Source organism: Lathyrus oleraceus, chromosome 4 (genome assembly GCF_024323335.1).
Source record: "Lathyrus oleraceus cultivar Zhongwan6 chromosome 4, CAAS_Psat_ZW6_1.0, whole genome shotgun sequence".
NCBI classification, from domain to species: Eukaryota; Viridiplantae; Streptophyta; class Magnoliopsida; order Fabales; family Fabaceae; genus Lathyrus; species Lathyrus oleraceus.
Window position 1 is genome coordinate 375,934,963 of NC_066582.1, and position 20,568 is coordinate 375,955,530.

Consider the following 20,568-nt stretch of genomic DNA (forward strand, 5'->3'; position numbering starts at 1 on the left):
GGCTGTCGGGCTCCACGTTTGCCATCTGTTTGTGTGTTTTGTGTTGTTTGGCGTGCGTAAGCCGAACTACAGTGGCTCTGATTCTCGTTTCAGACGAGATATGTAGGCATAAGGTGCGATGCCTTATCGAGCCCTTTCCTCTTAACCCCACCTGCGTTCCCTGTGTGTGTGTGTGATGTTTAGCAACCTATTCTTTATCTTAGAACGTGGATCCCTAGGAGTACCTAGGACGTGAGGGGTGCTAATACCTTCCCCTCGCGTAACCGACTCCCGAACCCTTTCTCTTTGGTCGCGAGACCACGTCTTTCCAGGTTTTTCTGAGCGTTTCCTTTCCCTATCTTGGGATAAATAACGCGCAGTGGCGGCTCTGTGTTTTTATTTTTTAGGCTCGCCGGTTGATTTTTCGCAGGATGCGACAACATGCATTGCTAGTGTTGGCATGCATTGGTAGTGTTGGCATGCATTGGTGCAGACTAGGTGGGAGTTGTCTTGTCTTGGGGAAGCCTTGGTGGAATATGATGATGCAAAACTTGGACACGTGGAAGGCATGCGTGGGAATCTTGCAGAATAGGTGCAGGCTAGGTGGTAGTGTTGGCATGCATTGGTGCAGACTAGGTGGGAGTTGTCTTGTCTTGGGGAAGCCTTGGTGGAATCTGATGATGCAAAAATGTGACAAGTGGAAGGCATGCGTGGGAATCTTGCAGAATAGGTGCAGGCTAGGTGGTAGTGTTGGCATGCATTGGTGCAGACTAGGTGGGAGTTGTCTTGTCTTGGGGAAGCCTTGGTGGAATCTGATGATGCAAAAATGTGACAAGTGGAAGGCATGCGTGGGAATCTTGCAGAATAGGTGCAGGTTAGGTGGTAGTGTTGGCATGCATTGGTGCAGACTAGGTGGGAGTTGTCTTGTCTTGGGGAAGACTTGGTGGAATCTGATGATGCAAAACTTGGACACGTGGAAGGCATGCGTGGGAATCTTGCAGAATAGGTGCAGACTAGGTTTAGTATTGGAAGTGTGATATTCAGTATTGGAAGTTCAAGAAGTTTAAGTTTTTGGTGCAAGCAAAGCAAAGCTAAAGCTGAGACTAAGTTCAGACTACGTGGGAATCTGATCATGCAACAATGTGACACGTGGAAGGCATGCGTGGGAATCTTGCAGAATAGGTGCAGGCTAGGTGGTAGTGTTGGCATGCATTGGTGCAGACTAGGTGGGAGTTGTCTTGTCTTGGGGAAGACTTGGTGGAATCTGATGATGCAAAGGTGTGACAAGTGGAAGGCATGCGTGGGAATCTTGCAGAATACGTGCAGACTAGGTGGTAGTGTTGGCATGCATGGGAATCTTGCAGACTAAGTTCAGACTAGGTGGAGAATACATTTCATGGATAGGCAGTAGACGTGGCAAAATTATTACATGCATGCAGCTCCACCTAGCCTGCAAGATTCTTGCATGCTTTACACGTGTCCAAGTTTTGCATGCGTTGCTCTTGGGGAAGACTTGGTTGAAGACATGCATGCAAAGATGTGTGGGAATCTTGCAGTATAAATATTCACACATTTTCACAATATCTTCACAGCAATCCTCACAAAACATTCACAATATATTCACATCAATCTTCACAAAACATTCACAATATCTTCACAGCAATCTTCACAAAACATTCACAATATCTTCACAGCAATCTTCACAAAACCTTCACAAAACATGTCATCTTCTTCACAATACAAAGTCAAAGCTCACGTCAACGGTGAGACTTATGAATGTGATATGTCTGGCTTCCTATTTAGAAACACCGAATGCACTCGGTTTTGTCTAAATAGAGGAGCTGACTTCTCTTATCTGAAAAGGAAGATTGAGTCCAAACTAAGACAACCCGTGTCCCAAATTTTTTATCAACAACCTTTTTTTTCAGAAAATAACTCTGTCAAGTTTTATAAGTCATTGATACAAAATGACATGGAGACACAATACATGCTTCGTAACCATGAGTACTCTGGTTACGAATACATAGTGTTGTACATTGTGTTGGAACAACCTCAACCAACTCAAAATATTCAATCACAGGTTATTGATCCTGTGATTGATGACGAACAAGATGTTGAGCACCACGTTGAAGACGATGTGGTTGATGATGCTGAAGACGTGGTTGATGACTTGGTGAACCGTCAGTCTGAAGACGAAGACCAAGCTCAAATACCTATAGCGCAACGCTACTCACCGCCTGCGCACTTCACAACACTTAACTTGGGCGAGGATGAGCCCTCATCAGATATGTTCTACAACCCATATATGAGGTCTGATGAGGACTTAAAGAAGGGTGACCAATTTCGGACCAAGGAAGAGTGTCTGTTAGCAATAAAGAACTGGCACTTGAAAAATTGTGTTGACTACGATGTTATCAAATCAAATCCGGAAAGATACGTTATTGTATGCAAAAATCCGGAGTGTGGGTATAGGTTGATGGCATCGTACAAGAAGAAACATAATGCGTGGGTGATAGGGTCCATATCTCAAGCTCACATTTGCGTCAACACCAACATGGCACAGGATCATCGCAAACTTAGCCATGATATGATCTGCCATTCCATATTACCTCTAGTTGAGGCTGACCCGTCACTGAAGGTCAAAACAATTATCTCCCATTGTGTGGCTGTTTTCAAATATACACCGTCATACAGAAAGGCTTGGTTAGCGAAAACCAAGGCAATTGAACTTGTATACGGTAACTGGGAGGAATCATACAAACAACTACCACGCTACCTGGCTGCACTACGATTGTATTCACCTGGGACGGTTTCTATAATGGAGACCTTGCCGGCACAATCCCCTGACGGAACTCGTCTAGAAGGTAATGGAATTTTCCATAGACTTTTCTGGGCATTCCGTCCCTGCATCATCGGGTTCACATTCTGCAAACCACTTGTTCAAGTCGATGGAACTTGGCTGTATGGGAAATACAAAGGATCGTTACTGATGGCGGTCGCACAAAATGGCAATTCTAATATTTTCCCAATAGCTTTTGCATTGGTAGAAGGAGAAACGGCTGCTGCTTGGAGTTTCTTCCTTAAGAATCTTCGAACGCACGTGACTCCACAAGCTGGCATCTGTGTGATTTCTGACAGGCACGCTTCAATAGACAGTGCATACAATAATCCAGCAAATGGTTGGCATGACCCCCCGTCTACCCATGTTTACTGCATCAGGCATATTGCTCAAAATTTTATGCGGGAGTTCAAGGATAACTTCTTGAAGCAACATTTGATAAACGCGGGGTATGCATTAAACCAACCTGGATTCCAATACTACCGCCGGGAAATAGTGTTGGCAAACTCTGATGCAGGGAGGTGGATCGATAATATCGACAGAGCGAAGTGGACTAGATCATACGACGATGGGGTGAGGTGGGGCCACATGACAACAAATCTTGTGGAATCAATGAACGGCGTCTTTAAGGGCATACGTAACCTCCCGGTAACCGCATTGGTGAGTGCGACCTATTTTCGGATGGCAACGTTGTTCGTAACAAGAGGCAGGCGCTGGAATGAAGTGTTGCAGACGAGTCAAGTATATAGTGATGCCTGCATGAAGTTTATGAGGCAGGAATCTGCCAAAGCCAGCAGCCATCGGGTTATGGAATTCGACCGCCATGGCCACACTTTTAGTGTCAAGGAAACAATTGACCACAACCAAGGGCTGCCCAGGCAAGAGTATAGGGTCCTAATACCAGACCGTTGGTGCGACTGTGGTCAATTTCAGGCCTATCGTATGCCTTGTTCCCATGTCATTGCAGCGTGTTCACACAGCCACTTCGATGCATTATCGCTAGTGTCTCCAATCTACAAAGTTGCAACATTGCTCAATGTATACGACAATCCCTTTCCGGTGGTAGCATTGGAGGCGTATTGGCCAGAGTATGACGGGGAAATTGTTTGGCACAACGAATCGATGCGGCGGAATAAAAGTGGTCGCCCAAATAGCAGGCGCATTAGAACTGAAATGGACGTCGCAGAGAAAATGCAGAGGAAGTGTAGCATATGTAGACAACTAGGGCATAATAAGAACAAATGTCCATATCGTGGATCTAGTTCCACAACTTAGTTTTCATATTCATAAATCTGTGTACCAAAATCATTTTAAATTTAAGTTTACTTTTTATTCCAAATAGAAGATGACACTTGAACAACAAACACAAACATCTAACATTACAACACCAATAACAAATACAACAAAAACAAATACTGGAACAAAAACAAGTACTAAAACAAGAACAAGTACTAGAACAATAACAAATACAACAACAACATGACAAACAACCATTAAAATCTAAGAAATTACAACAGTTAACACTATGTCGTCTGATCCATGCATCATTTGGATGCAATCAATGTCGCTTTCAACTTCAACCCACCAACGTATCGTTTCTCCAGTTTCAAATGAGAACCTTGTTCTAAGCCTCTGAATCCTTCTGATGACTTCACCAGGTTGGTAATCTCCCTCTAACCAAGACATCAAGGACCTTTTTAGTTGGTCCAACGAACGGATGTTCCAAAATTTCATCTCCATTGGGGGTTTCAAAGGCGAGAAAATAACATGCCCATCCCTTTTTAAGATTACTGGTTCAGGATCCGGGCGCCTTGATGATGTTCGCTGCCATGACGACGGTCTTGGGGATGCCATGAACTCAATTTGATACAGAAAGTGATAGGAAACAGTGGTGAAGAAAATGCAAGGAAATAACACTTTATTTATAGGAAAAGATCTGGGTTGTACACCAGTCTACTTAACCCTAATTAGTGTCGCACTTGATAAATTAACCTTAACATGATTAACCCTAATTTTCCCAAAAATTTATTAATAATATTAATTACTTCTAAATTTAATTAATATATATATAACTTAATATATATATATATATATATATATATATATATATATATATATATATATATATATATATATATATATATATATATATATATATATATATATTTATCTTGTAAATAATTTTATTTATATATATGTATTAATATAAATTTATATCATTTATAATAAATCTAAATTAATAAATTAAAAAAATTTAAAAATAAAAAATATTAACAAAAAAAAAAAAAAAAAAAAAAAGTGGGTAGAGTGTAGGCGCCACTCCTAGTGGCGACTTGCCCTACCCTTTAAGGGTAGGCGCCAACTAGGGTGGCGCCTATGTACAAAATTAGGGCAAAAATTGCCCAATTTTGTAATTCTTTTGAAAAATTGTTTATTTTTGAATTTTTTTTAAAAACCTGGATATTTAAAAAAAAAATTCGTAAAAGCTATATTACACTACTTACTATTATTTTTACTATCTTTTTCTTTAAAAAAAGTCTAATTTAAGAGTCTTACATTTTTTCTTTACTACGGAAAAAAATTGCAAGGAAAAATAAAATACTTCGAATAGAGATTTCATGTTCGGCATTCCTCTTAAAGAACGTCATTGATTACACAGTATCAATATTACTTTGCATGTTTCGATATAATTTTGAATATCTTTATTTACCGTTTTCAAAATATATTAATATTATTTTTAATGCGACCTACAGTAAAAACCTCATAAAAAGAAAACAAATATTTATTTTCCTCTACGCTGTGCGTATTAAAAAAAGCGGGCAGACGGGCACGGGAGTGCCCGTCTGAACGCTAGTTAATGATAATATCCTTAAATATCTTATTTGCTTCATTAATGATAATATCCTTAAATATCTTATTTGCTTCATTAATGATAATATCCTTAAATATCTTTTTCATTAATGAAAAATCCTTTAAAAAATTGTTTTTCCTTGAGGATTTGTTTCTTCTAATAACCAAACGGTCACAAAAAAGTGACAATAGCTTCTATATAAATTGTTTTTCCTTGGGATATTCTGGACCATACCAAACTGCAGCTTCACACGATCGGTGTTGTGCAGCTCCACTGTTGTGAACCGTATTATCGGTGTGCATGTTGTCCATACGGCTGCGTCTTCAGGGTTGATCTGATGCTCATGATCCATATTAAGGTATGGACGCCAAATGAACTGAAATGTTAAAGACAATAGGATTTAAATGAATGTAGAAAAAGTCAACATAATATGAAGAAATAATGTAATTATTTTGCTTACGTCTGCCGGTCGAAGGTGATCCAACAGGTTGCGATATTGAGTAATACAGTGTCTCGGACATCTGCTGTAATTCATACCGCGTGCCGACCATCTACACCAAAAAGTTAAAATAAATTAGTTATGGGTAATAAACTGTAAGGAAGGAAGTAAAGATATAGCAATTTAAACAACTTACTTTTTTGCATATGGAAAAGTGAAGGGGTTGCTATTGACCGGTGCTAGAGACGGTAGTCTTGACCATCCCCATGCTTGTAGCAAAACAGCACATCCAGAAAATGTAGAAGTATCTTTGTGGCAGTTTTTGCACAAAGAACTATAGAGATAGGCTAGACATGTGGATCCCCAACTATAACTACCTATTCTATCTATATGTCTAAGTAAAGGTAAGTACATAATATGCATGCTAGAACCACTACCTTCGGGAAATAAAAAGGATCCTAGTAACAACATAATGTAACACCTAGTTTTGATGATTCGAGCATCTTCGGTAGAATGCTCATCTAAATAAAAACTATTATAATATGACTTTAGGCGTGATAGTAGTATACCTTGTCCCCTAGCATTATCATCTAACAAATCAACGTTTAAAAGCTCCATGCAAATTGAATTTGGAAAGTTGGCCTTACCATTAACAGCTTTGCCTTCAATTCGTAGTCCTAAAAGCATGTAGACGTCTTCTAACGTCACGGTACACTCACCGGTTGGAAACCAAAATGTGTGTGTCTCTGGCCTCCATCTTTCGCATAAGGCTAGAATGAATTTGTTATCTATAGACCAAGACATAATTTTGCTAAGGTGACCAAAACCGGCGAGTTCAACATAAGGTTGAATCATCGGGTCCATTGGGACAAATTCGTGGACTCGAGTGCGAAACCTTGAGACATCCTATAATAGAAATAATGTAACACTTGACTAAGTCGGTATTTCAAAATAAAATGGGGTTGGTGGAGATGAAACATAAAAAAGAAGTATAAGAAAAAACTTACGTATGTCGCGATGTTTGCAACTGTTCCTCTGTGTGCTTCGCCCATTGTGAGTAAAGACATATTGTTGGGGAGTTGGTGTAGATGAAAATGGAAGATTTTGTTGAAGATGAAATTGTAAAAGAAGTAATGTAGATGAAGTAGTGAGAAATGTAGATGAGGTAGTGAGAATGTTGGTGTGGAAGAATTGTTGAAGGAGTGGATCAATTTATAGGCAAATGGAGGAGTGCATGAAAAATGTGTTTGCATGGTGTCTCCACCTCATTTGGCGACCATGTACAATTTTAAGGAGGGGGCGCCATTCAAATTGGCGACACCATAGGGTACATGCATGCAAGGCTAGTTCTGAATGCATGGTTTCGAGGACTGACTCCATGGAGGCGCCATTCAAATTGGCGACCATGTACAAGCCTTAAAGGTAGGCGCCAAACCAATTGGCGCCACCTTCTGCATGTCTGACACGTGGCATTGTTGTCTCCTGCATGCTGAACAAATCACTTATGGATGGCTTGCATGATTGACACGTCATCTCTGACCATCTTAGGTGTCCGACACATGTCTGTCTTGTCTCCTGTATGCTGATGACTACCTTCTTGATAGCTTGCCTGGCTGACACATCAACTCACACTGTCTTGCAGGATTGACACATCATCTCAGACACGTGGCTCTCTACTATCCTGCATGCTGAATACTCACTTCTGTCTTGCATGACAGACACATCAACTCTTGACTACCTAGCATGCTTGACACATCAAGTCACACTGTATTGCATGACAGACACCTCATCTCTGAAATTACTTGCATTCTTGACACGGTATCTCAGACTAGCTTCAATGTGAGACACTGATACCATCTATTTAAGTGTCTTACTATCACATTCATCTGCACTTGCAAAATACTTTTCATCTCCAAAATACTTTTCATCTTCAGTCACATTCCTCTGCACTTGCAAAATACTTTTCATCTCCAAAATACTTTTCATCTTCACTCACATTCGTTTGCACTTGCAAAATACTTTTCATCTCCAAAATGTCATCTTCATCATTATACAGTATCAACGTTCACTGCAACGGTGAAACTTTTGAGTCTGAGCTTCATGGTTTTTGTTTTAGAAACACTGATACCATTAGAGTTTCGATGAAGAGAAATGCAACCTTTTTGCATTTCAAAAAAAGAATACAATCCTTTATAGCATCAGGTATTGTGTCAAAGATGACATATCAGAATCCTATATTTTTTGAGAATGGTCAATGCAAGTTTTCCCCCCTAAAGATACGAGACGATGAAGATGTACAAAGCATGTTTCTTAGTCATGAACATTCAGGCATGGATTGTATCGAGTTGTACATTACTCTACAACCATGTATACCGTCTCAACAGTCTCAACTAACAGATCAGGATCCAGCTGGTGGAGATGCTGTAGATGATGCACAATGGTCAGATGAACTCAACCCAGAAGCAGAAGTAGAGGTCGACGTTGTTGATGAAGAAGAAGAGGAGACTGAGATACAGGTTGATCACATCCTGAATAACGACGATGAAGATGAGGCTCAACCACCACCAATACCTCCTACTCATGCCTATATTCCTCCTTAACATATGACAAATATGGATCTTCACGACGATGAAATGTCCGACAGTGTCTTCTATAATCCGTATCCGAGACCAGTAGGCGAATTAAAGGTGGGAGACATGTTTCGTACCAAAGAGGAATGTGTCTTGGCAATCAAAAAATACCACATGAACAACTTTGTTGACTTTACGGTGAAACGCACTGATTCAAGAAGGTATGTTATCGAATGTCGTAACATGCTTTGTAAGTTTCGTTTGGCTGCATCTTACAAGAAGAAAAATGACTCTTGGGAGATCGCTTCAATAGACCCACCACACAGTTGCGTCGCAACAACCGTTGAACAAGATCACCGTAAACTGAGCACAACATTGATATGTCGAGACATTCTGCCATTGGTAAATAAAGACCCATCAGTGAAGGTGAGTATAATTATATCACATATCCGGACAACATATAATTATACTCCATCTTACAAGAAAGCATGGATTGCGAGGACAAAGGCTGTTGAGTAGGTTTTCGGCAACTGGGAGGACTCATTCAAGGAATTACCACGGTTTTTATGGGCACTAAAAACTTATGTCCTAGGAACTGTGGCAATTCTGGAGACAGTGCCAGCAATGATGCCAGACGGAACCTGTGCTACAGGTAATAGAATATTTCACCGTCTCTTTTGGGCATTTGACCCTTGCATCAAAGGTTTCGCATTCTGCAAACCTCTCCTGCAAATTGATGGCACTTGGTTATACGGAAAATACAAGGGTACGTTGCTCATGGCAGTTGCACAAGACGGTAACAACAATGTATTTCCCGTTGCCTTTGCTCTTGTTGAAGGTGAAACGGCTGCTGGATGGGGTTTCTTTCTTCGACATCTCAGAACGCATGTCGCACCACAAGCCAATCTATGTCTGATTTCTGATAGACATGCTGCCATCGAAAGTGCCTACAACAACCATGACAACGGATGGCATGATCCTCCTTCTACACATGTCTACTGTATCAGACACATTGCACAAAACTTCATGCGTGCTATAAAAGATAAGAATCTTCGCAAGAAGGTGGTGAATGCTGGGTATGCTTTAACTCAACCGTCTTTTCAATATTATCGTGATGAGATTCGACTGTCTAATGAAGACGCGGGGAGATGGATAAATAACATCCCAGTAGAGCAGTGGACAAGAGCATTTGACGGTGGTTGTCGATGGGGCCACATGACAACAAACATTGTGGAATGCATGAACGGGGTTTTTAAAGGAATTCGAAACCTGCCGATAACCGCCTTGGTAAGATCAACCTATTATAGGTTGGCTTCTATGTTCGCAACCAGAGGTGAAAGATGGAGTGCAGTGTTAATGTCCGGACAAGTATTCAGTGAATGTTGCATGAAGGTCATGAAAGAGGAGAGCATCAAAGCTACGACACACGCTGTAACAGTGTTTGACCGTCATAGACAAAATTTCAGCGTCCAGGAAACAATGGGCAACAGCGAGGGGAGACCAAATTTAGCCTACGCTGTTAGACTAAACAGAAGTTGGTGCGATTGTGGAAAATTTCAGGCCTTCCGCATACCTTGCTCCCATGTCATTGCAGCATGCGCTTATACTCGTCAAGACGCTTACACCCATTTATCTGATGTGTACAAGGCCAGCACCATCATGAATGTATATAGTCAAAGCTTTTCAGTACTACCAATGGAGGATTACTGGCCTCCATATGAAGGAGATATTGTTTGGCACAATGAAGAGATGCGTAGAAAGAAGAAAGGAAGGCCAAACAACACACGTATAAGAACAGAGATGGATTCCACAGATAAAATGATAAGATTATGTAGTATCTGTCGTCAACCAGGACACAACAAAAACAACTGTCCCAATCAAGGAGCATCATCTAGATCTTAAGCTTATTGTAACATGATATCTAGATCTTAAGCTATTTGTAACATTGTATCTACATCTTATGCTTTTTGTAACATTGTATTTCTGTAACAATCAATCATTATATATCATTAAGTTCTTGTTACAACGAGTTTCATAACCAACATCAGTACAAAACATCTGAAAACATAAATAATTCTAACTGATTACAACAATCAAATTAATGTCGTCTCGACCGAACATCATTTCCCTAGCATCCTTATCAGTCCTCATTCGCACCCAACCAAAGATACTGTCAAGTCTCTCAATACTTCTGATTTTTTCCCCTTCTGGTATTTTCCCGTCTAACCAGCGAACCAGCTCCCTCTTCAGTTGATCTAACGTGGTGATGTTCCAAAACAGCATCAGCAATTGAGGTTTGTCTCTCGCATAAATCACCTTACCGTATCGGCGACGAACACCAAACATGATAGCCAAATGATTATATGAATTGTGGAACAATAGGTCACACTACGCATCTATTTATAAGACAAAAAAGGCATTTTATGAGGGACTCGGCAATTGAGTTGGCGCCTCCTTTTAAAACATACACATAGGCGCCAATTGGATTGGCTAGGGCACCTACCCTAGGCTAGGGCACCTGCCCTAGCCAATCCAATTGACGCCTCCATTCAAGTTTTAACAACAGTCGCCATATGAACAACTTTCATGTTCATCAAAAATCCATTTGAAACTTGGAAGCTCATCATTAATTTCAAAACATTATAGGTCATTTTGACAGAAACCCTAATTTTGGGTCAAGTTCGCAGGGACCTAACTCACTCATTTTTAATTATTTTGAGGTGGGACCAAGTGCATTGGAAAATTTAAGATGTCTACTTCAAATGTTATGTTGGACAAAATTACATATTCCTAAAAGAAACACATACAATTATACAAAACATTATAGGTCAGATAGCAGTTGAAAAACTCAGAAGTCCAACTTCAACTGCCCATAACTTTCTCAAAAAAAATCCAAATGATGCAAAATTTATATCCAAATTCATTGTCTTGAAAAGATCTACAACTTTCATGTTGGAAGTTTTTCCATTTGAGGTTTTTTTAAGGGAGGCGCCAATTGGATTGACGCCCCCTCTTAAAAATTACACATAGGCGTCAATTGGATTGGCTAGGGCAGGTGCCCTAGCCAATCCAATTGGCGCCTCCTTGCAATTTTTAAGAGGGGGCGCCGATCCAATTGGCGTCTCCCTCTAAAAGTGGGGTATATTGGGAATTTTTTTGAAAACTGAGTTATTTTGGGAAATTAATTGAAAAAGTGGGGTATATTGGTAAAAAATCCTGTTTCTTCTAATAACCAAACGGTCACAAAAAAGTGACAATAGCTTCTATATAAATTAGCATTCCCGCTATCTCTAACATTCATTCACTCTCTCTCTCCACTGTCTCTCTCTCTCTAATTCAACACTCTCTCTCTCTGCGATCAATTCTGTGAATTTGTGTTGTTTGCGGTTACAAGAATGTTGATACCACTTTCAATTGTAGATGATGTTGCTATCGTTGATTTAGGTCAACAACATCACCGCCACAACATGTTACCTGTGTATGTTCTCTTTGATTCTCGTACCATGTCTCACAACCACCACCCAACAAGAACACCACCTGGGTCTGTGATCGATCAACCTCTTCTCTTTGATTCTCGTATCACCAACAATGTTCCAACAAGATTAATGTCTCACAACCACAACAGTGTTTCATCAAGATTAACTTCACCAACAGTGTCTGTGGTAGATGAAACTGTTCTCTATGACTTTCCTATCGGCAATGTTCCAAGAAGATCAAGGATTCATCATCAAACGGGTCATCCCCACCACAACCACCACCACCACCACAATGGTACTCGAGCTTCTCCGGCGGTGATGGGTGTTCAAAATACTAGAGCTTCTGGTGCTCAAGATACTTGTCAACATGTCACAACATCAACAACAGATGCTCAATCCATTTGTTGCATTTGTCTTGTTAACTTGTCTAATGGTTCTTCCATGCCAATTCGGCTGCGCTGCTCTCATGATTTTCATACCGACTGCATTCAAAAATGGATCAACATTAAGAAAACTTGTCCACTTTGTCGCGCCAATGTTTAATTTTCATATATAGAGTGTTGTTGATTTATAAAAATGTTTCCTTTCTTTTGTTATTTTCCATGTTTTGGTTTGATGATTTTCCATGTTTAGGTTTGATTCCCTTGGATTACCGGACATTCCTTCAAGCCCTCTGAGGTAAGTTTTTGTTGGGTTGCTGTTACCTATGATACATCATGTGTGTTGGAGTTTTGTTTGTTAGTATAGGTTCTACATAAAACATATATGTGCTCTGTCTTTGTGTGCAAACCTGTTTTTTTGTCTATCTTTTCTTTTATTCTTTGTGTCAATATGTGTTACACCGTATATGTATGTGTTGTTTGTGAATATTTAGAACTATGCTTTTGTCCTTGCAAATGTCCAGTTTTATAGTTGTGAACAGATGCTGAATAACGGTAGATATTCATGTTAAAATATTAGTCTATTAGGCTTTGTTTCGTTTTGTCTCTATCAATTGTTATATGCTTGTTTGGTTGGATGGATTATGGAATTAACAACTATTTTGTGACAATGGAGAAGGTGTGGGATCTTAATATGGATTATAGCTTATGGGTCACGTAAGCATGCTTTTATGATTCTTACTAGTTATGATTCTGTGGTAAATATGAGAAGCAATGAAGATAAGAAAAGGTTGAAGATTACATTGTCTGGATTTGTACTCAAGGTGACGAGTATGTTAGGTTGTATGGCATTCAGATGGAACTCAAAGGTAAAATATATATTTCATTCATTTTGATGGATTCACCTTTTTCCCTTGGTTGAATGAATGTTGGTTACTCTCTCTATGCAGATATTCAGAGATGCAACTTGTTTGAAATAAAAAGTTAAAAGTTTGTCATTTCCCAACTAATGGTTTTTTGTTTTCTGGTAATGTTGCAATGTTCAAGATTATTTAGGTAACTACTCAAGAACTTACAATATTGTTTGTTGCTTTCACTTCCTTTTTCTTTGTCAATATGTGTTACACCAAGAATTGGATTGAAGTGATTTTGTCTGATTCCCGGTGTTTGTATATTGTGGTTGTTTAGTCCTATGAAGTTTAGGTGCATGTTGTTTAGCTTGTTATCTATCATTTATTAGAAATATACCTGGACTTATAGAGTACTTTCTGTAGCTGCAACTTGTGGTAGAGTTGCGGCAGTTTTGAAGCATCCTCCGCCACTTAATTTTACCACAGTAGCTGCGAGCTTAATATATAATCTGGAAACCTCCGCCACTAAATTTTACCACAGTAACTCAATTATTTATTCGGTTAGGCTAATCATAGTGAATTTGAGAAAACAAAATCAAATTCAAGTAAGATTGCAAGTTTAACAGGATTTGAACTTTCTGTCAAATTTAGATGGGTTTTTTCTTTGAAACCAACAAGTTAGATGTGATCCAAATACATATTTACTGGAAATGTGACTGTTGGTGATGTTATTTTGTTGATTCCTTCGTATTGTGTATTTAAGTTGTTTGGTGAATTGAGTGGAAATTTTCATTGTTGAAGATTATGCTTCATCACATTTACCGCCCAATTGTAAGCTTCATCTTCTTTATATGTCAGTATAAATAATGAGTAACTACTAATTTTGAGCAAACATTTCATATCGTTCAATTCAAGTTGGTAGAAGTGAACTGCTTCATAGATCAACTCAAGTCTGGCCAACCAAGGTATGCAACACAGATGATTTAATTTCATTTATCTTTGCTTTTTGTTTCTTATGATTTCATTTCATATTTGTTTTATGTACCAGCTATACTTCTTCACCCTCTTCAAGGGTTCAGGATGGTTCTAAATACCTTAAGTTAAAAATTTGTATTGTTTGTTGTGCATGAATAGAAGAATCATTGAGTCTAAGTTCTGAAAATGGAGAAGAATTAGTCATGGTGTAACGGTTGTGATCTATCTCAAGTCATATATGTACTATTTACTTCTTGTTTTCTATATTTTTTTTCTTCTTATAGTTTTAACATCTCTTAATTGTATGTTTCTCGGTTGTACAGTCATTATAATTGTTATAATGCTAATTGCTAATGCCTTGAAGCTTTTGTGACCTTTTCTCATCAGCAACAGATTTTGAAACACTCTCCATGTCCTTGCATCTTCTTGCAACATACTCAAATTCTACTCTCGTTTGGGTGACAGATCTAAGTTTTCCCTTCCTGCTGGTCTTGAGCCTTTGTCTAATAAACTAAGGTACCTACATTGTAGTGCATATCCTTTGAAGTTTCTACCGTCAGCTCTTTCTCCTGAGAAACTTGTTGAGCCTTGCATGCCAAACAGCCGTGTTCAAAGATTATGGGACGTAGTGTAGGTTTGTGGCTTGAAATATATGAAACTAATTTATACATTGTATTATATGTGATCAAAGTTTTTTTGGTTTGTTACATGATCTAATTAATTTAAAGAAAATGGACCTTAGCTGTTGTGAGCACTTGATAGAGCTTCCTGATTTCTCCATGGTATCACATCTCCAATACATTCACCTCTCTAGACGTGTAAGGTTGTGTCATGTTCATACATCTACTTAGCACTCCAAAATCTTGTCAATTTAAACCGGGTTTGGTGCAACAAGCTCAAGAGTCTTATAAGCAATTCCCCTTCAAACTATGCTAATTCTCGAGCTCTATGGCTGCTCAAGTCTCAAGGAATTTTCTGTGATATCTACAAAAATGACAGTTTGATTTAAGATGATGTATTGCTATCAATGAATTGCGGCAGCCATAAGTTGAGTACCTTGGAAGTCTTATGGACTTGGAGTTGAGTAGCTATGATAGGCACCTTAGATATCTTCCAAATGAGTTCTCATGCTTGAAATCTCTTGGCCATCTGGTACTTTCTGATTGCATGCTACTTGACGACATGTCAAATCTACATCTTTTATTTGATGGCCGGCGTTCGTTTGGATACTTTTGTCTGGACAACAGTTGTAATCTGACTGAACTACCTCACAACATTAGTCTGTTAACATTATTAAATTATTTATCACTCAGCGGAATCAACGTGAAGAACATTCCTATAAGCATCAAGCATCTTTCACAGCTAGAATCTCTTGGCTTGTGCAAATGCGTGAGCATTTAGTCTCTACCAGAACTCTCACCATCTATTCAAGTGTTGGATGTCACCAACTACACATCCTTGGAGACCGTCGTCATCTTCGTGTTATCAATGAACTACTAGAAGAGCACAAGGTATTCATTTCCTTCAAAAATTGTGTGAAATTGAATGAATACTCATAGGAAAGACTTCAGTGTCAGGTACGCTTCACTGTTTAAAGAGGGGACATGTTTTTCTTCAGAGTCAAAATCTACAAAAGTTTTGTTGTCTAATTCATGGGTTTCAACACAATAAGTCACGGAATCATCTATGCTTAGGAAATCACACATCAGCCATATGACGATTCCTTCCACAGAAAGTTCAATTTGTTATTGTAGGCACCTTTCCCTTTTCCATCCGTAAGATTAAGAAGGGCTTGAGATTCATGAGCAACATTCAAATCATTTAAGGTCTCATGTATTTCACCAAAATTGCTTCCCATGGTTAAACGAGTATTTAGTTAGATTCTAGATGGGTTCTGATTTAGTTGTTTATATAACAAACTTTGTATATACTAGTGATAGCTTTTTTAAACACATATATTATGGCTCTTTCTTCTTTGCTGTTTTTCTTTGGGTACACTTATCTCTTTTCTTTATTATACTTGTAAAAGACTTAATTTTAATTGATATATGATTCATTTATGAATTATAAAGTTAACTTTGTTTCTAAAGAGTTGTTGAATCAAGTCTTGTAAGAAGCCTGTCATATATTATAAAACAAACTTGAAACATTATTTCCACCATAATTTCTCTCCGTTAATACACTTATATATGTAGTGGCTAGTGGTCATAAAAATTGTGGAACTTCCAACACATAGTGAAATACACAACCCACTTTAACTAAGTTTCGCGAAAAATTGTGGAACTTCCAACACATAGTGAAATGATTTATACCATCAAAATAGATTGAAATAGACATTAGATCAATGTTAAGGACATACATGCACAACTTTAAAATTAAATTAAATGATGTTCAAGTTGGCTTTATGTTCATTTTTCCATGACTGTAACTCAGTACCAGACAACTATGCATACATTAATATTGATTTACAACTTAAAATGGTTTATATTATAACAAACACATTTGGTTGGTTGAATATCATCTTACAGCTTTTTTTGGCAAGATTTTAGAGTGAGAACAATGTATAAAAATAATAATTTACAATTTAAAAAAAACAGTTAATAAGAAAAGGTTAAAGATTAATTTGTCTGGATTGACACTCAAGCAGATGAGGTCTGTTAGGATGCAACTTTACCTGCTGTCAGCACACCTGTTCCTAACAGTAGTTCTTGTAGAACAAACCTAATAAGTTTATTTTATTCTCTTAATCTTGCAATTAATATTTCTATTTTTAATTTGGTTTTGGTTGGATGCAGTCATACAATTTGGAGACCAGCATCCTGATGGTACATATGATTCATTCCCTTTGATGGTTTCACCTTTTTCCCCTGCTTGAATGAATGTTGGTTACTCTTTCTATGCAGATATTCAAAGATGAATTTTGTATATATAGGATACAACTTGTTTTTTTTTTGTTCTCTAGTAATGTTGCACTGTTCAAGATTATTTAGGTAACTACTTAACAACTTACGATATTGTTCACTGCTATCTCGCTAACACTGATTTGTTGCTATCTTGTTTCTCTCCTAATAGTACTTGTTTGCTGCTATCACATTAGTAAGGTGTTGGTGCAAATATTTTATATCCACAAAATTACACTTCTTGGCATCTGTGTAGTATTGTGATCATAGTCACTGCTCTAATATTCATTTCTTATATATCTCAGTCCATGAAACGCATCACAGTCCATGAACAAAATGAAGGGTTTCAATTTCAACTATAATCAGAGCTCGCAATTCTCTTCGGTATGTTGTTCGAGTTAGGGTATGCGGTATGAAACTACAAAGAATTAGGTACGTTGCTTAAGTCATTATCCCTTAATGTACTACTAACAATATTTACTTGCACTAAAATGCAGGTTTTGAAAAAATTGCAAAGGTTTACCACTCGCCATTAAAGTGCCTGCAACATCAGTCAGAAATAGGCCTTATGGATTGTGTGGCGAAAGATAGGGCTCATGTCTTAATAGCAAGGTACATTGACTATTGTCTATTCATCCAGGCCACTTGAATCCTTGAATATCTTCAAACTGTTAACCTCTGCTTATTTACTAGGAAAAATGCAACTGATGCAGACAATTACAACCATAATATTGTCCTTCATGATCCTGTTAATAAATTGGAATTTACCAAAGAACCAATTGAGCAGAGAAGAAGAATGATCATTGACATGAATCAAGATTTCCCAATATGAAGGAAGATAGAGGTATCCCATGTTGATGTTAACTTAAATTGGCTTCAATAAATTATCTCCTACAACATATTCATTGAATGTATTTTGTATCATTAGCTGTGTTTAATTTTTTTAATAAAACTCGTTGTGTTGTTTCCAAAGCATGCTCTATATGTCTAATACATGTTTCTTAAAATAGGTAGGAGAAGAAATGATGCTTCTCCAAAGAGAAATGCACATCAACAAGGATATATATCCACATGATTTGACGAAGCAGAGACCATTGTAGATATCTGCATTGCATCCGGAAGACAAAGGTAGAGAAATCTAAAGTGAGTAGCATTGTTCTATGGACGGCAACGACAGGGGAACGACTTTTCAATAACTATAGTGAAGGAGGCAATTTTCGCTAAGAAAACTACAATTAAATGTATTGAGCTAGTCAAGATAGAGGGATTTTAGTTGTGTTAGTAGCTTTTGACTATTTGTGTACAGCAAAATGTGTCTTTTCTCAGTTTTTGTTTTTATTCAAGTTAACATAACATGTTTGTGCAATTGTTCAATCAAAGTTTCTAATGCAGTTGGAAAATGAAAGGTCATTCTAATTCTGATTCATTAATGTAATAAAGTGAATAAGGCACATAAAGATACAACATTTATCATTAATTAATGTAATTGTTAACATTAGTTCATTAATCAATATATGAATAAACACATATGAATTGTATGATCCGTAAGTGTTACTAATTCAATCGTCACACTTTGTGAGATTTCTCAAAAATGGTGTTTGGCTTTATAACGTCTTGCTTCACACTATCTTTTTTTTTGTGCATGGACTTATCACTTAATCAATCACAATATGGATTTTAATCACCTCCACAAACTTATAGTTCTCTTCCACCTAACAATGTTGTTCTATCTAGTTTAATATATATTTGAGTGATTTTACGAATGTGATAATAAAGTTTTTTTTGATCAAGGTTTTACTTAACTCATGTATGATTCAACGCAAACTCATAATATTGGAGATCTGCATAATATAGTGAAGAGTTATGGAGTTTGTTTAATTTTAAGAGTTCTTGACTTATGATGACTTTTATTTAAGAAACCATTTATTTTATATTTTGACTCTTAAAATATTTTATATTTATAAACGATGAACAAATCGAAATCAAATTAGGGAATGAGATGCATTTTTTCAAGAAAAATGATTATTGGGCTGATTGTTTGATGATAAGGATCAGAACATTTTTTCTATCCCGAACGTTGATTGTCGTTATTATTCTTGCTAGGTCACTCATACCGCCTGCAAAGAAATGAAACACATTAGAATACATAAATGATAATAGCTTAATAAGGAAACAACAAATTAGAAAGGAAGATAGTAGGATCACTCATCACCAAAAATATTTGTTCTCTCTTCTTCACTACTTTCTTCAAGAAGTAAACGAGTATTGGAGTTTCATTTTTGATGGAACACCTCCCTCAGTATCGAATTCCACCTCACACTCGAAGTCACATACAAACTTTATAAGATTTTTCTTTAACCTTGTTCCTCAACATAAAGATAATCTTCCTTGTATATTCAGCTTGACTTTTCCAAAATAAAATCATATAAACTTAATGGAATAAAGAACATCAATAGCCTTTACTAAGAGAATTTCTACGAATGGGTTTCTTGGGTTCTCCATGTGCAGGTGCTAGTAAAAACTCATAATTAAAAAAGGAAGAAAAGGAGAAATACCTAAGGCTTAATGCATGTTACCCGAAGAAATCAAAAGAAGAAACATGTTGAATTAGAAATGCTACCAAAATTTGGAAAGATCCGACATAAAATAATTTTGAAAGTGTCATGGGTCGGCTTAAGGCCTAAACAGTCAAAACTCAATCCACTCCAAATTATCAAAAATATAAGAGCTTTCATACCAAATACTAAAGGTGCATTATTCCGATATCCACTTTCATTACACTCATTTATAATTACAAACTAACTTGCATGTTGGAGTGTTAGCCTTGTAGGTCCACCCTGCGCCACCGATTCAGTATTCGACACCATTGATATTCACCTAATACTAGTACCAGAACAGAACATTGGGGAGTATGTGCAAATTGACTCCTAATTCCCGTAAAATTCCACAAGTAGATCATTCTCGATCTAAAGTTTGATCTCTATCGAAATCAATAGAGGAAGGTAATCAACCAGTGCTTCGCGATGAGGCTATCAATTGGACACTCCAATTTTATTTCATCATATTCGTTCGTTGCTGTCATACCCAAAATTTACCCTATCCTTCACAATATTCACCTAGATCATTAACCCTAATCATGTGCATGTCTTAATGGCCAATCATACCATTTACATAAGCATTGTTCAATACAAGAGGACAAGTATCTTGAATTCAAAGCATTGTTGTTTGTACCTAGTGGAAACTGGGGTTTTCCAACAGGTTGAGGTTGCTCAGTCAACCAAAATCCTAATTGGAGGCACTCTTCGTTC

At 37.6% G+C, this 20,568-nt stretch overlaps 1 long non-coding RNA gene across 35 annotated transcripts; it reads left to right on the forward strand.

Moving 5' to 3' along the window:
* Window positions 1–11,974: 11,974 nt before the first annotated feature.
* Window positions 11,975–18,758, forward strand: LOC127075523 (uncharacterized). Of its 35 annotated transcripts, none has more exons than XR_007786555.1 (8): window positions 11,975–13,403; window positions 13,485–14,350; window positions 14,520–14,600; window positions 14,748–17,185; window positions 17,264–17,670; window positions 17,758–17,872; window positions 17,954–18,104; window positions 18,271–18,758. It is a non-coding gene; the product is annotated as an uncharacterized LOC127075523 (long non-coding RNA). The 35 variants fall into 35 exon arrangements; XR_007786553.1 differs by having other exon boundaries at window positions 11,976–13,403; window positions 13,485–13,590; window positions 14,244–14,350; window positions 14,434–17,185; XR_007786551.1 differs by having other exon boundaries at window positions 11,976–13,403; window positions 13,485–13,590; window positions 14,301–14,350; window positions 14,434–17,185.
* Window positions 18,759–20,568: the final 1,810 nt, after the last annotated feature.